An 18,233-nucleotide genomic window follows, 5' to 3' on the forward strand; every position below is an offset into this window, starting at 1 on the left:
TAAACTGTAGCCACATGTTCAGCAGAAATACTGAAAAGATGGTTTCTTTGTTGAAGAATTTCTTTCTGTTTGCTACTGCTTTAATGTACACCATAAATTTCTGTGTAAAGGTCACAAGATTGTGATGACACATCACAAACTGGGTTGCAATAATATGTTGATTGTGTTGAAAACTATGTAACAAACTAGAGAATAATAAACATTAAGCTCAGCAGATAAATAAAAAATACTGATTAGAGGCTTTAAGAAATGAAGCATTCTAACGAAATCTGGGTCACCACTAAGGACAAGTAAAATATCACACTGTTGGGTGAAAGGTATTATTTCATTAAATCAGTTTAGATGCAAGCTTTCATAAGATTAAAATTTTGAAATAACATTTCTCTTTAATTAGAATCAGACCAGGAAGCTGATTCTCTTATGTAAGTTTAGCTTGTTTAATATTTTATTACTTAATATTTCTCCCTCTATTTTCTTTCTTAGAGATCTCACAAATAGATGGGAGATGTATGCTGAAAGTAGACAAAGGACCAAACATGATGGCCTTTCACTATCTGTATTGCAAACCATAAAGCCCCAAAGTAGAGAGAGTGTAAAAAGGAAGGGTGTGAGGGTGGAGTAGGGGTGGCGGGAGGGACAGTGGCGACATTGGTAGTCGGAAAGGTACACTAGTGGCTGGATGGGTGTTCAATCATTGTATGACTGAGACTCACTCATGAAAGCTCTGTAACTGTATCTCACGGTGATTCAATAAAAATAAATAAAACTAAAAAAAAAAAGAAAAACTTGAAACACAGAGAGGCTAAATATTGCTCCTAAGACATGAAGTTTCTGAGGGGCGAAGCCAGGATCTGAACGTATTTTAAAAAAACACATAAGTTTTTATGTCTTCAGACACTGTGTTTTAATAAAGATGTTCTCCAATTTCTCACTCTATTTTTTATTTCAATCTCATCTTTATTTGGGGGGGGGACTCCTCCAGCAGTACCCAGGATCAGGGGATCACTCCCAGTGATTCTCAGAAGACTGAACTGGTGGTTTAGTGCTCATATCTGAGGATGTGGTGCTGTTTGAGCTTTGGGGAGCCAGGGTCCACCAGGACCACCGTAGCAGGGCACAGGCTTCCCGGGACAAGAGGCACAGGGATGACACCCTGCGATGCTCATATTGTCTGGTGGTGCTGGGGGTTGAACTAGGGTCAGGGTGCATGCAAGCTATGCGTTCTAACGCTTGCACTAAATCTCTGCCACCTAATTCTTTTCTCTTGAACCCTTAGGTTAATTGCATAAGCATCAGTTAACTTAAAAAAAACATATTCTTGAATTTACTTGAAAGCACAATTCAATTGCTATTTAATAGAAGTAACAATTCTTTGACTCTTTGATAATGAGGGTTTTGAAAACAAGTTAATTCTAGGTGGTTGTTACAGTTATATAAATTTGCTATATTTAAAATATGCTTCAGTCTATATCTCTATATAGACACCTCTGAACTCTATGGCTTATACATTTGAGCCCCCTCACCACCAAATTTCACATTTATATATTTATAGGAACTGTTGTCCCAGGTTAATGATTCAGCCTGTGCAGTTCTTTCATCTGTCTTGTCACTGCCCAGTGAGCCATTAGTTTACACAAATCTGCAGGGCTAAGCATCTATTACAACAACCCTGCTGGTGACATTGATTTTTCAGTTTCAGTTGTCCCTCTTGAGACTTCTGAGCAGCTGTGTGTTTGGTAAGATTCCACTGAATCTACAGTACACTCACATTATCCATTCAAACTAATTCAAATAGGCCGACAGTCAATCACAAGTGAATGCATCTCCCGTTGATGATGCTATCTAAAACCAGCTAGCAAATTAATATAACTGCTCATATCAGGTTTTTTGTAACGTTTGTCAATTTGTTTTATTTGCAACATATGGTTAAGTGCTTCTCAGATAACAATTGTGCTGCAAACATATAATATGTACTTATATTTAAATGTCCATGCATTTATAAAAATGGTTTGACTGAATATGTGATTTAATCAGAAGTTAAACCTATTAAAAAAGCTTACTTGAAATTTTGAAGCTTCTCCATGGCAAATGAATACTAGAATCTGTTTGTTTAATAGTGATCCTAATTCTAGGTCTTAGTAAATATGTTCAAATTTCTTATTATAATCTGTGCTAAATATTTACATTTATTCTAGTCTGTCACATCAATTTACATAGTTGAGCCATATAAATAACAATATACAACTATAAATATTTTATGACATGCTAAAAAAAATTAAGATTGTTTTACGTATTGAATGCTGATTAAGTTTTCTCCCATTCTAATAATGCCATTTAGATCTTTAAAAGTGCATCTGTATAGATGTCAAATCTTTGATAATTTATGGTAAACCATGGTATCAAAATATTCTGTGAAAAATTTCTATTCTTACATAGATATATAACTTTATAGAATAATCCCAATATTTAATGATAATTTACAAGTAAATCTCGGTTTTATCACGAGAAATACTCACTTTTTTTAGCTTTAAAAATATGTTTAGCTTGGGGGCCATATCTGGTGATACTCAGGGATAATTTATAGCACATACATTGGGACAGCTCCCAGCAGTGCTTGATGGATCTTGGAGTAACGGGAATCAAAACTGGGTTTCCCGCAAATCATGGGCTCCAGCTATGGAGTTATATCTCCTGCCCCAATGTTTTATTTTAAATGTCCACAGAGTTTTGCATAGGCATTTATTAATATATAAACAAATTAGTTCATCAATTTTTAAGCAGTATACAGACTTTGCCTCTCACTCTTCAGTAAATATACTGAAATTGGAATAAAGCTGAAAGATTAAATTGATAAATTCAACTCTCAACCAATATTAAATGAATGAACCAAAGTTTCACATCAAATCATTATAAAACATTTAACAAATTACAGTATCAAGAAAATCACATCAAGGCAAAGTTTAAAGATTATCTTTAATCTGTCAAATCCATTAACGACAAGCTGAATACAGATTTTATCATTCAAAGCTAATTATATCATAGAAGAGATCTTCTTTATACCTGAATATCATCAAGAAGGCTGTTTTCACTCAGGATGTCCCAGAATGAGGCAGGTGAGAGCCCTCCCTGCCCCAAGGGACCCAGTCCCGGTAGCCGACCTCCACTGCCCAACCAGCACCACACTCCAGACTGCTTTCCACATGCTTGGGACGAGGCTCACATATGAGTGAACATATTCCTGGACACATAATAAGACACTCCCTACCCATTTTCCATAATTTCAACCCAACCCAGGTGAAAACAAGACTCTGTAGGATTATACTCAGAAATTTCTGATTCTCACATTTTCTTCCTGAATAATATGATGCGTAGAAGGCATTTATTTCTAGAATAAGTATACTAATTTGTCAAATTAAAAATTATCAAATTACTACACCATATCTGATGGGGTTCAGAGAGTAGACAACAAATCATAGAGAAAAAGATATAAATATATTTCAGTGCTGGAACGAATGGAGACGTTACTGGTGCCCACTCAAGTAAATTGAAGAACAAAGGGATGACATTGTTACAGTGATATAGTGATCATCAAGAAAGTGAGTATAAAAATTTGAGCTGTAAGGTACTGTGCATTTGGAGAGGGCAAAAAAAATATTCATTTAGTAATCAATGTTAAAAATATGAGGATTTCTTTAGAAAGATAAACATATTTGGAACAGTAAGTTTTTTTCCCTTGAACTCACTTTCTTGATGATCACTATATCACTGTAACATTCGTTCCAGCACTGAAATTTTAGCAGTCTCTCCTTACTGCCATATTGGAAGCTCTTTCAGGGTCAGGGAAGGGAAATGGGACCCATTATTATTACTGTTTTTGGCATACAGATACCCCACAGGTAGCTTGCTAGGTTCTGCAGTGCGGGTGGGATACTCTTGGTAGCTTGCCGGGCTCTCCAAGACGCATATATTTATATATTTTTCTCTATGATTTGTTGTCTACTCTCCAGCTTCAGAATCAGTTAGCACCCTGGGCTCAGAGGTGTAGTTATTTTAAGCAGAAATATAATGATAGAAATGATGACACATGATATATTGTAAAATGCAAAACAATTAATTTGTAGCATCCTGTGAAGTAACATCCAATAATATATTTTTTCACCTACAACAATTTTTAATAAAAAATTATAAATAAAGGTAACCAGATGGATTTGGGAATGGGTGAACAATTGCATTATACTTTTGGCACCTTTAAGGCAAATTAGCAGCCATATCATTCAGTTTTCAGATGTTTGCTTTTCTTATATGCAGTATATTGTTCTTGCAATTGGAAAAATAATTAAAATGTGCATAATTGAATCAAATTATATGTGTGTTAAGAGAAACCATTTGTTTTTGGAAGTCCAACATATTGAAGGCACTGACATGCGGATTAAAAGTGTTGCCTTTCACAATTTAGGCGACTGTCCAATAAAATCTATCACACTTTCAATACATAAATCATTTAGCTTTTATTGCTATCAGTTTTGGGTAAAACTTTACCATGGTTCAATCAGTGGCAAGGAATAAAGCTTATTTTACTTTTAATCTCTCCCATAGCTGATACAAGAAAACTTCCCTTATCTACTCTGAGAAAACCTTAGCCCATATCAGCAATTACTAAAGGAATATTTCCGTTTTCAGATAAACAGATACAGTTTCTGAACTGGACTTCTCTAGCTACAAAGATATCACCCCATGTACATGCAGACCCTTTTCAATACTGAACAAAAAGCTCAATAAAAAGATTAATTACAAAGTTGAAAGTGAATTAAAAAAATAAGTTCAGAAAGCTTAAAATCTTGAAAGGGTACTTGATAAAACAAACTTTGGAAATCACTTCTAAACAACCAAATCTAAAGAGTCAAAAATGACCAAAGTTACTTTTCACTTGAGGTTTGGCTGAGTCATTTTATTATATATACTTTCTACTTCTCAGTCTGTTGGAATCAAGACTTAAGTATACCCGTTCAGTGATGACTGAATTTTCTCCAGCTAGCTTGACACATGATAAACTATAAAGTTCATGAAGTTATGAAAATACCAAAGAAGAATCAAGATCTCAGTGTCAGAGAAATATCTCTACAGACAAAGTTTATACTTGGCAACTTAAAAAATACAGGCGTAGGCCACCACAGGATATTGTTATCATAGCAGCAATCTCTCTAAAACTCTCAAGAACAATAAAATAGCCTATACATCAACTGGATGCACTACATTGACACAAAACTATTACTGTGTTCTCTGAATGACTGTACTTCAGTGTGCATATTTGGGAAACAAATGTACATATAATCTTTGTGTTATGTAAGGCCTGCTTCCATATATATACTTATATATATATATACATACACATATACATATTATATGTATTCAAATAGAATTATCTGATTCAAATAGGAGTGATCATCTAAAAAATGTAATCCTCTTCTTGACTCTTCTACAAAGTACCTATCATAGACTTGAGATACTAACCTTCTGCAGAGTTTAAAAAAGAAAATGTCTTAAGATACCACTTATAATTGGTGCTGATAAACCTAAGCAGTCACAGATAAAAGAAGGAACCTAGAATGCTAACACCATATACAAAAAATAACTGAAAATTGATTGAAGACTTGTGTGTAAGACCCGAAGATATAAAACTATGAGGAAAACGGTGGTACACTCCTCAACATCAGAGATATGTGTGTATAGGCTACATGTACACGCAATGGCAAAGAAATGAACAAAAAATAAATAGTTCTATGCGACTGGTGCAATAGCACAGTGAGTAGGGCGTTTGCCTTGCACACGGCCGACCCAGGTTCAATTCCCAGCATCCCATATGGTCCCCTGAGCACCTTCAGAAATAATTCCTAAGTGCAGAGTCAGGAGTAAATCCTGTGCATCACCGGGTGTGACCCAAAGAGAAAAATAAATAAATAGTTCCACATCAAACTGAAAAGCTTTTGTACTAAGAAAAAAGAAAAAAAAATCTTAATGCAAATTGGTGTAAAAAGACATCCTACTTAACAGAAGATATTTACAGATGTTATATTTAACAAAGGGTTGATATTCAAAATACACACAAAAAGCTGATAAAGCTCAACAATTAAAAACATATATTCATATTAAAAACAGGTTAAAATATCCAAATAAAAACTTCCCCAAAGAGACCAGATGGCCAACAGACACATGAAACGTGGTTCATTGTTTCTTTTTATTAGAGAAATGCAAATCAAAACTATGAATATATCACCTAAGATCTGTGAGACTATTATCCAAATGAAAAGAAATAACTAATGTTTGGGAGAGTAGACCCATTTCACAATGTTTGTGAGAATGCAAACTGGTATAATTATTAAGGAAACGACTAAGGAGAATCTTCAAAGCATTGATAATAGATATTTCCTATAGTAGTTATTCCACTTTTGGCTATTTACCTGAAAAACACAAAAATGCCCCATTTATTGAAACATGACTTACAATAGCCAGAAAATGGAAATATGCCCTTTGGATGGAAAATCAAATATGTAATAAAATAAAAATATACAAATGAAATAATATATATACAAATATGTATACACACAATGGAGTATAATTCATATACTAGATGAAAAGCAGTCATTTGCAAAAACATGAACAGAACTAGAGAAAATTTTGTTAGGTGAAGTAAGCCAATGTAGAAAGACAAACACCATTTGATTTCACTCATATGTGGTATGCAGAGAAAACAAAGAGATGAGGTAAATCAAACAAAACTGAACAGACCAATAAGCAGTTATTAGAAGGACAGGGGGAAGAAGGCTAGCAAACTGGAAGAAAAGGAACAAGTATATGGTGGAAAGAATTAAACTTTCAGTTTTGAACTTAATATAGTACATACATTGACAGTAATGCACATGAGAAACATATTGTTGTAATGAAATACTTCCACAAAAATACCCAAATTAAAGAGAAACCAGATATTATATTTGTTATATATGTATATTTATTTATTATATATTATATTTATATTATAGTTAAACAGAAATAGACTAATTTATTTATAAATAAAACTTTGAAATCACTGTGAATGATAGACTCTTAGGTTAACATACAAAAATCACTAGTTTCTATTGCCTTGGGGGAAAAAATCATTGCTTTAAAAATTAAGGTTGTTTTGATAGTTATCTTGCAATATTTTATAATCTTTAGCAGTCAAAAATTAGACGTACATTTATAAGTAGAAGGCATTAAAGATTATTAAAATTTACTCGAGAGCTCCTCTTTAGCTATATTTTCTCAATTACTCTAATATCAAGGTGGTATATTTCCTCAAGAGCTGTAAAGATACTTTTAAAGGATTTTATATGAATAATTCTTATAGACAGTTGTGATTAAGGTTTAGGGTTATCTTGTTATATGATCCATAAAAGATTATAAATAGTTTATTAGAAAATTCTGCTTTGATTTTTGCTTTAAATGAGATGCTCTATAAAGAAAGCAGGGCTTCAAATAATGTTTTGTTCAATCAATAGTGGCTGAGATTGCTTATTTCTCCACAATACTATAATAAAAAAATGTATAAAGTTATGTTATTCATTAATTGTGCTGTACAGATATCTCACTAAGATAATTATGGATATTATCTAAAAGGAGATCCATGAAAAATGATACGCTTTAAGGTTTGAGAAAATGAAGAAAAGAGCAAGAGAATATCTTATGTTTAAAGAAAATCCAAAGAACAATCTACTATTTTGAATTTAAGAATATCAATTAATTTCCAGAAATGCACAATCTCTAAAAATATTATCTGAAAAGCATTTTTTTTCAGTCTCTAAAGATTCAGGTGTAAGTACTTACATCTACATCTACTGAGGTTCTCAACTAAAGAGTCACTTTGAAGAACAGTATCTTTATTTAAAGACTGGAATGTGTGTTTGTATCATGATCTTTTTCTCCAATTTTCATCGCTTTGCCACGAAAATATTACTTATGATTTTTCGCTTGTATGACTTCACTTGTCATTCTGTTGTTCATCGATTTGCTCGAGAGGGCACCAGTAATGTCTCCATTCATCTCTGTCGCATGCTAGTGCAACCCAATGGCGTATTGGGGGCTCTTTCAGGGTCTGGGGAATGAGCCCCGTTATTGTTATGATATGGTTTAGGCATATCAAATATGCCACGGTAGCTAGTCAGGCTCTGCTGTGCGGGCTGTAATGATTTTTATATTGAAGTAATAAAAAGAATTAACTCGTTATTTTAGACTCTTTTGTTATTCATCAAAAAACAGGAGCTAATAATTAGTGGTGCAACGGGAGTTGACATCATGCTTCAACTTAATGCAATTTCTTAGGCCTGAATTTCTTTATCAGAGGAGGAATGCTGAGAAGGAGAGCAAATTTGATACTGAGTTTCTGCTTGTTTTTAAATTTTAATCATTCATTTTCCTTTATTTTTATTTACACTGGTTTCCTTTGGGCTAGGCTGAACTTTGAACTCCAACTCTTTTCTTTTCCATGGAAACCTGACTCATCAGATGTATAACACATTATCCTGATTAGTTTCTTCATTCCTGTTTCATCCTAATCCCTATAATTAACATAAATCTATCACATGGGGTCTCAGTCTCAATAGAACAGGCTGGGAAATTAATGTCTATGCTGATGCTCTACCAGCTACACTTTGTCTGTATTCGTTCTCAGTTATAAATTCTAAACTATACCCTTCTTCAAATGCAAATCAGTTTATAAATGTAAAACATCCCTGTGACTTTCCTTATTTCTGTTGATATCACCACCAGTACTAACATTAATTAATAATGATTGGTTTCTTCACATCTTTATTGGCATTATTAATTTACAGAAGGCACAAAATTAATGACTTAATAATGTTCTGCTTAATAAAGGAGATGATACTCTATTAATTTTTTTGAAGACGGAGGACCACTCAGTTGTGCTCAGGGCATATTCTTGGCTCTGAACTCAGAGAGGGACTCAGAGAACATATGGGGTACTGGGGATCAAACCCGGGTTGGTTGCATGCAAGACCAATGCCTCACCTGCTGGGCTGTTCCTGCAGCTTCAGGAGATACTTTCAAAATCAAAGGTTTTCCATTAGAATTTTCCAAATGAGGAAATGCTTCAAAGGCAGAGGGAGTTGTCATATTGAACCTACACTTTGTATTTAGAGCTAGTTGTTATCCTGTCCTTACACAGGCACTAGCACTGAGATCACACAAACCGTTCAGAAAATTATATGAACATTATTTCTAAGGTAGACTAAAGGATTCCCCAAAACAAATTATCTCCGTATCAAAAAAAAGAATGTTAAATTGCACTCAGCCACTATGAAATAGGTAAGCACTTAAAAAAAGCAAGGGTCTGAGGAGACAGGGTTGACAGACCCTGGCTTGATCAATATGGCCCTGGAGGCCCCCAAGCACTGTCAGGTGACCCAGGTACTCCCTAGCATAGCGGGACCTGAGCAGCAGCACCTCCTGGGGAACCAGCATTGGACTACTTGCCAATTGGCTAACAACCAGGGGAAAGGGTCCAGGTCACCCTGAGAATTGCTGGGAAGATGCAAAAGTATAAGTAAAGGGATACATGGAAAATATAAATAAATAAGCAAAACTTAAGAGTTAAACGATTGAATTGTTTTTAATTGGGGGCCACATCCAGAGTGCACAGGGTTGGATCCTGTATCTGCTGAAGGAACAAAGTGAGTGGTCAAAGAACCCTGTGCATGACAGAGTTTAACCCCGGATCTGCTAAATGTTACGCAAGCACCACACCTGCTGTACTATCTCCCTAGCCCAAAAATGCTTTGAGCATGTTGATGCTATATGTATTTTGACAAAAAGAGAATTAAGAGACAACTCTCTCTTTGAATATAAGTGCTATAGCTTTTCAGTATCAGTCTTTGTCATACATAAATTCTGAGGAAACTAACCCAAACCCACTAATGTGTGGTTATAAAATAAGTACCCAGTTTATAGATTGCCATGTACTAATACAAATAAACATTATGATTATAATTTAAATCATGGAGGTTCATAAATGAAATAGTCTCCTACTCTTCTTTCCCTTCCCTTCCCTTCCTTTTCCCTTCCCCCTACCTCCCCTCCCCTCCACCTCTTCCTATTCTCCCCTTTCTTTCCTCCTCATTTCTCCCTCCCTTCTTCCTTTCTTCCCTCCTTTTCCCTCTCCTCCTTCTCTCCCTCCCTCGTTCTCTTCCTTCCTTCCTTCCTTCCTTCCTTCCTTCCTTCCTTCCTTCCCTCCCTCCCTCCCTCCTTCCTTCCTACCCTCCTTCCTTCCTTCCCTCCTTGCTTCCTTCCTTCCCTCCCTCCCTTCCTCCTTCCCTTCCTTCCTTCCCTCCTTCCTTCCTACCCTCCTTCCTCCCTCCCTCCTTCCCTCCTTGCTTCCTTCCTTCCATCTCTCTCCCTCCCTCCCCCTCCCTCCTTCCTTTCCTTCCTTCCTTTCTTCCTTCCTTCCTTCCTTCCTTCCTTCCTTCCTTCCTTCCTTCCTTCCTTCCTTCCTTCCTTCTCTCCCTCCCTCCCTTCCTCCCTTCCTTCCTCCCTTCCTTCCTCTCTCTCACTTTCTTTTTTTCTTTCTTTCTCTCTCTTTTTTCTCCACACTGTGCTCAGTCAGGGGAATATATGTGGAGCCAGAGATCAAACTCAAATATACTAGTATGCAAGACAAGCACCTTAACCTCACAGCCCCTTTAATAAAATTATTATTATCATTTAAAGGGCTGGAGCGATAGCACAGCGGTAGGGCATTTGCCTTGCATGCAGCCAACATGGCCGACCCGAGTTCGATTCCTCTGCCCCTCTCGGAGAGCCCGGCAAGCTACCGAGAGTATCTCGCCCACACGGCAGAGCCTGGCAATCCACCCATGATGTATTCGATATGCCAAACACAATAACAACAAAATCTCCATTGGAGATGTTACTGGGCCCGCTCGAGCAAATCGATGAACAACGGGAGGGCCTTTACCTTTTTAACCTTTATTATTATTTAAATGCTATTTTCTCTGATCTCTCAATGAAGAAGAGAGGAAGCATAGTGAATTTGATGTGTATAAGTATAATTTGTGGAAAAAGCCCTCTGAATCCCTAATATAGTGAAATACTGTTCTTTATGTTGTGTAGTTATACCACAATATCATTTTAGTTGAATATTATCAAAATTAAATATTACATATTTTTCTCATATCTTTCTCACAATTAATGGAAACTTTTATGGGTGCATGCTTCTACCAACAGACTTATATTTCTTGTTAACTAAATTCACAAATTTCCTTAAAGCACTAGCTTCCAGTAAAGAGGTATTAGGATGCTCTCTGATTCTAACTAATTAACACTAAGAGGGCTTTTGGAGACAGCTGACTACAAACACTTTATTCCATTTTCAAATAGTAACTTCAAATAGTAGGCATTTCAATAAGTCAACCGATTTTTGTTTGTCTGTGGTACAACTGATCCCATGTCACAGCCCTCAATTAACAGTCTATGATTAAGTCTTTTAAAAGAATGACTTAATTCCACTCTGATCCCCTTTTTATCAATCCTCACACTGAATTTCAATTTCTCCACATACACCTTACACAGACAGGGAGAGAAGAGAGTAAGACTAAATGGGAATGCCAGAGATAAGTCAGAAGTTTTTCCAAGCCTAGTTATGTTATCTAGTGTTCAAAATATTTAGTCTCTTTGGACCTCAATTGTAATCTTTAAAAGAACCAGATTAAGTAATCTCTAATTTCTCTTTTAGCAAAAATATTCTGATTCTAAAAATAGAGATGTGATGCATATACTTTCTTACCACCAGTCTTAGTATTTGGTTACATTTAGACTGTTAAAAATAAGACTATAACAGAAAATAGCTTCAATCACTAATGATATCTAACCCAAACAGAGTGACCTGATTTCTTTATTATTTATTTCAGTGTGTGTGTGCATGTGTATGTGTGTGCACGTGCACACCACACACACACACACACACACACACACACACACACACACACACATTCTCTTTGGAGGTTCCATTTATTTTCGTTAACTTTTCTCTTAAACTAGTCTTTACTTATGGTGCTTAATCACCATGTGGCTTAAAGTAACAAACCAAGGAGTCTGTGTGTGGTGAGCATGTGGTTATGAACAAGAGGAATTCTGAATTTAAAGGGCAGAAAGCAATGGAAAATGGAAGCCAGCCGGCTAACTCTGTTTTTCCAGCTGTTTCACTCTTAAGAAACTTCCAATAAAACAGATACTATTTCTTTTTTAGCCTCATTAGTTTTCCCTATGTAAACTGACAATATAGGGCAGTGTTCATGAATATAATGTTCAGATAGAACACTTCTTTAAGTTTTTAGATTATATCTTTGACAGAGTAACAAAGAGGCAAATTTAAGAGGCATTAGATAAATATCTTCAGATATTCTAACTCCTGATAAATAAAACAAATTTAAATTCTTAATATGCACAAAAGAGAAAGGAGGTCTCGATCACTAAGGCATGTAACTCAACCAGAGTGACCTGATTTCTTTATTATCGATTTATCCCAGTGGACACTATATAATAAAATACTTTAAAAATTGCAGCAAATCACTAAAAAAAATAATAATTACCAATTACTTCATTTTATAAAATAACTGTAATTACAAAAATTTAAGGTATTGATTCAATTTGGGGCTAAATCAAAATTTGTCTACAATAATTAAGTTTATAACCTATTCTTATTTTCAAAGTTTTATATTCTTGCTTTTCTTTAAAATGACTGGTTTTAAGCATGTGATGTTAGGTTGATATGAACATAGTTTTTATACACCCCCTTAATATTAGCAAATTAAAATGAAAATACATAGAATACAGTAACGTGAATGAAAGCTTTTTATAATGATACTAATATGCCCAGATTGCTTTTAGAATGAAGTATTATAATTCACATAACAGTATGAATTTTTGATTTCCTTGATATTCAATTTAGATTCCTTGATACTCAATTTAGATCATGCCTTTTCATTAACTCAATATTTAAAAACTGAATTTATCAATTTTTAATAATGATGCATTATAAACTTGAAAAAATTACTTCAAATAGCAATACAAATAAGGACTATAATGCAATATCTCTGGGTGTTTATTGGAATCACCATTTACATCAAATCCAGCAGAATAAAAAGTTCTTCTGCACTTTAACCATTACAACTATTTCAGTGCTTCCTCATGCCACAATGCCATTTAGTTAGGTCTCATTCTTGAGCCTAGTATCAAGAATAGGTAAAATCTCAGATCATATTTCATTAAGGAATCATTTTTTTAAAGATTAAATGGGAATCAGAAAAAGTCATTTGAGTAGACACTTAGACTAGCCTAGCAATATTTAGAGGTACTGGTGACACACTAGCACCTCAGATGAAATATTGTTAGCGACTTAATAGTTGAAAGGATCTTTATAACTGACATCAAATCTAATGGGTGTTATTTCAGAAATAATTTCCCCAGAAGTTTCTATTGGGTCCTACGCTAGCACTTCCTAACCTGTGACTCAACTGGTTTACAACTGGGAAGTGCGAGGACATGCACTGTGCTCTCAGTGATTGCTCCTAGCTGGGCTCAGGAAACCATATATGCAGTTGGGGATCAAACCTGGGTCATCCAAAGGCAAAGTAAGCAATTTACTCACTGTACAATCACTCTGCACTCAACGAGTCTACATCTTATTGTCTTCTCTTTCTGTGCTAAAATTGTGTATCTCTATCTTAATCAGTCAAGCCTTTCTTTCTTGTGACTTTTACTGCCAAATGATTTCCAGCATCTCTTTTCCCACTGTGTACCTCAACTTCATCATCTACTGATATTCCTATCTTGTACTGCCACCTCACAATTAAGAAAACAGGTGAGCCAATGCTAGACAATATGGCAGGTCCTGCAGGGCTACTGCTCTCAACAGGGGTAGTGAGGGCATACCTGAAGAACAGAGAGCACTCAATGCCTATGGGAGAGCAAAACTACAGAAACTGACACTAACTATATTCACTTCTCCCTCTAACTTCCTCAGTAGTTATTAATAAAACTAAAATATAAAACTCCCTAGAGCTAAACAAATAAAATATTCCTTTTTATTTCCCGAGTTGACGCACTGTGATTAAAGCTGGGAGGGAATGGGAATTTGAGAATGTCCATCAAAACAGTAAAACAAAAAACACCCCAAAAATCATTAAAAAAAAACTATTTGTTTTGCTCCTTATAGAATAAGTAGATCTCCAAAGAAAAGCCACATAAAATGGAAAATTGGAGAAATACTCGAGATACCAATAAAGCCCGAAATAGATGAGCCTCAGACCACAGGATTTAGGTTCACTTACTTGCCCAACACCGTTCTGGCCTTCCATCATGAACACCACAGAAGAAAATTTAAAAATATATAAAACAACATGGCACATGATTTAAAAAGAAAATTCAGAGGTAAGGGTGGAAGAGAGTAGAGAGTAGAAAAGAGAATCTGAAAATTCAATAATAGAAAAATAGATGAGAAAAAATGACAGGAAACAGTTTGAAGCTCTTAGTTGAGAGATTTGATGCTAGGGAAACCTGATAATGGAAATTCAAAGGGATGACTTCACAACATTGCATTTAGAGTTTAAAGATCAATGCTTTAGTGAGCCTTGGAGTAAGCTCAAATTGCTGAAGCACAGACTTTGGGAGACCCCAGTTTGAACCACTGCACCTGAACGATCCTCTAAGCAACTCAGAGAATTATGATCCCCTGAGAAAAAGAACCAGGAACAGCCTCTGAGCACTTCTGGCTGTACCCGCTCAATGAATAAAAGATCAAAATAAAATGAAAATGAAGAAACCGACTTTCTTAAACTAAGAAATGTTTTGTCCATTAATTAAGAAAATTTCATTAAATAATGTCTTTACTAACTGATAACATAGTAAGACAGTAAAGAATTATTGGAGCATAAATACACAATGAATTCATAATAAAACTCTATAAACTCTTCATGAACTTAGAAGTAACTATGTTTTCTTTAATTGCAGTTTGACTTCTACTGCTGAAACTCTTGCCAATTGTTATAAAGAACAAGAGAGAATTTAGATGCAGTTTATGTTGCTCATTTTCAGAAGATTAATTTTTCCTAAATTATTTCCAAGATTATAGGATAAATACATATAAAAGCAAAGTACTAATTGTGAAATAATTATTATTATAGATAAGTAAAGCTGAGCACTATATATAAGAACAAAAAACAAAGATAAGGACATGCCATAATGATTAAAATTAAATAAGTTATTATACGCATTAGATAAAGACATATTTATATATATTACACTTAGTAATGCCAGCCCGGCCAAGCCGGGTTCAATTCCTCCACCCCTCTCAGAGAGCCCGGCAAGCTACCGAGAGTATCGCGCCCGCACAGCAAAGTCTGGCAAGGTACCCGTGGCGTACTCGATATGCCAAACACAGTAACAACAAGTCTCACAATGGAGACGTTACTGGGCCCGCTTGAGCAAATTGATGAACGATGGGAGGACAGTGACAGTGACTTAGTAATGATTATTGTTTGGCAATTTTAAGAAATATATGAAGAGAACAAAATTACACCAGTTCTGTAGTTTTAAAAACTTGGGAATCAAACTTCCACAATAATACCAAATACCAGGACACTTGTGAAAGGTACTGTCTTACTACCTTTGAAAGGTACTAGCTATATCCACATAACCGTAGGATTTCTGATATAAGACTTTCAATGGAATGAAGGAATAAAAAGTTTTCACCTCACTATTGGATGCAAACCAATAACCCACATTATTACATAACAGACACCCTACAACAGTTCTGACATCAAAAACCGAAGAACTGCTAATTAGGTAAGTGTATATATTTTACCTCAGAGGCAAGTCTGCCAATGTAGGTTAAATAATTTTACAGAATACTGTTCTACATATGCATAGATGAAAATATATTCATAAAGAAATGTTGCTGATTCTTTTAACTAGATAATCATTCTTGTATGCTTTATTTTCTCAATACTTTTCATTCATATCTATTTTAATGAATGAAAACAAACATAGTTGCATTATTTTGTTCAGATCAGATATCATAAACATATATACACAAGAACTTTTTTATTATTTTAATTCTTTTTTTGTATGTCTTCTTTGAGAGAATTCCATTTTGGTTTTTCTTGTGGACTACACTTGGCCATATCTCAGGGCTATTCCCAACTTTGAACCTGCAGACTGCTGCTAGTAGTATTCAGGGACCATGAGGTGATAGAAATTGAACCTGAGTCTCCCACATATGAATTCTAATTTCACATTCTTTACATGGGGTAAAGGAGGGTTTGGGACATATCATGGAAGTGCTCAGGCTATACCTGGTTCTGCTCAGGGGCCCATATGGTGCCAGGTATCTGTACTAGTATCAACATATGCAAGGCAATCACCTCAATCCCTGTTATCTCTCTGGCCCTGGTTTTTAAGTTGTATTATTTTAACAAACCTCTAGAGAAGTCCAAAAGAAATTATGTTTTACTTTGGTATCATTTGTAATAGCTGAATTATTTCTATACTATGTTGTTATTATTATTATATAGAATTTTTTGTCTGCCATCATGCCCCACTCCAGACACCAATTCCCTCCCTGCTGGTGAGTAACATAGCAGGCAACAATCAGTAAGAGAAACCAGGTTAGAAGGTGACAAACTCTGTCCCTACCACTCTTTGCAGGAGCCTGATTCTTTTCAAGAAAATAAAGAAATACATATTACCAACTGAAAAGTGCCTGATTCTTACAATGCAACAAACAGCCAATTGATTTTTTTGTGTGGGGGTGGAGGGTCTCCCACACAGTGCGGGATCTGGAGTCAACTCACAGGAATGTATGATCAACCTACAGGCTGTGTTTGGGCCCCTGATACAATGCTGCTCAGGTCCTGCAATACTGAAGACCCCCAAGGCAACCACTGGTAGGTCTGTGGCACCATTGGTACCTGGTACCAGGGATCAAATTTGGGATCCATTGCATGAAAGCAAGCACTTCAAACCTTTTGACTATCTCCTAGCCTGAGATGATTCATTTTTGAATATATATGCCAAGAATACTTTTAATAGGACTCAAACCTCTCGGTTTTTAGACTAATGATTCTTGACATACATAACTCAACACTTTATTTAGACGATCCTTGTCATCTTCTAATCTTTCACTGTATGCAAAATAAAAATGATCTAATCATTATAATATTGTTATTATGAGGCAAGTATTGCTATGTTTTATGTGTTAGCTCACTTAAAATTTAAGATATTATTTGAAATACTATCAGATATGAAATCAACTGTTACTAGTTTTAGGCAAATTTAGGTAAATTAATTTTTATGTTACTTGCATGCCCCGTAAGTGACAAAGCAAGTTTTAAATTCATAAAATCTGCTCTTTGATGGGATCTTTATGTGTACATTTACCTTAGGGAGAGTCACACAAAATAGAAAAAATGTTTCAATTTTGGTTTAAACCAGATATAACAGGAAGACCTATTAACTACTGATTTATAAAATTTCCATTAACTATGAAGTCTCTTCATATAAAAATTATAAAATGTTATTTTACAACTAGGTTATTTCATGCATTATAAATCCTCCATCATCATTTAGCAAAAATTAAATATGGAAAATGTATAATTTATGTTTGACTGCATGTTTACTAGAAGAGAAGAGATGGGATATAGTCCCCAAATGACTTAAAAACAAATTGAGAAACACTGCTCCATTACACCTCATTTTGTGCATTGTGTCATAAATTAAGTGTCATAATTAGGTGATAAAATGAGACACAGATTTGACTCTTGAGGAAAGGAGTTTAATTCATTTCATTTAAATTGACAAACTTCAGAAATAGATTAGAAGCTTTGATATAAGAAGAAAGTTTGACAAGTTTTCTAATTGTCAAGTTAGAATTCAATTACAATTTAAGTACTATTAAACAAGCAAAATATTCTATCAAAAATAAAAAATACATTTGACTACAATCTATTAAAATGGTTAGCATATATGATTAGGTCATGTTTGACAGAAGTAATTTCCATTCAACACTGCATTTTTTTTTATCCATTCAAGGAAGTATGGTTGTGATGTTTGTATTTTGACATACATGGAGTAGAATTCTTACAGTGTAGTAAACTAGGTATCAGTAACTCACTCTTGGGAATATTTAAAGT

General features: G+C 34.9%; 1 protein-coding gene across 1 annotated transcript in view; it reads right to left on the reverse strand.

Annotated features, from left to right (window-relative positions):
* Positions 1-18,233, reverse strand: part of SEMA3C (semaphorin 3C) — a 177,225-nt gene that overhangs the window by 138,802 nt on the left and 20,190 nt on the right. The gene's annotated exons all lie outside the window — the stretch shown is intronic.

This window comes from Sorex fumeus, unplaced genomic scaffold, assembly GCF_029834395.1.
Source record: "Sorex fumeus unplaced genomic scaffold, SorFum_2.1 ptg000037l, whole genome shotgun sequence".
NCBI lineage: Eukaryota > Metazoa > Chordata > Mammalia > Eulipotyphla > Soricidae > Sorex > Sorex fumeus.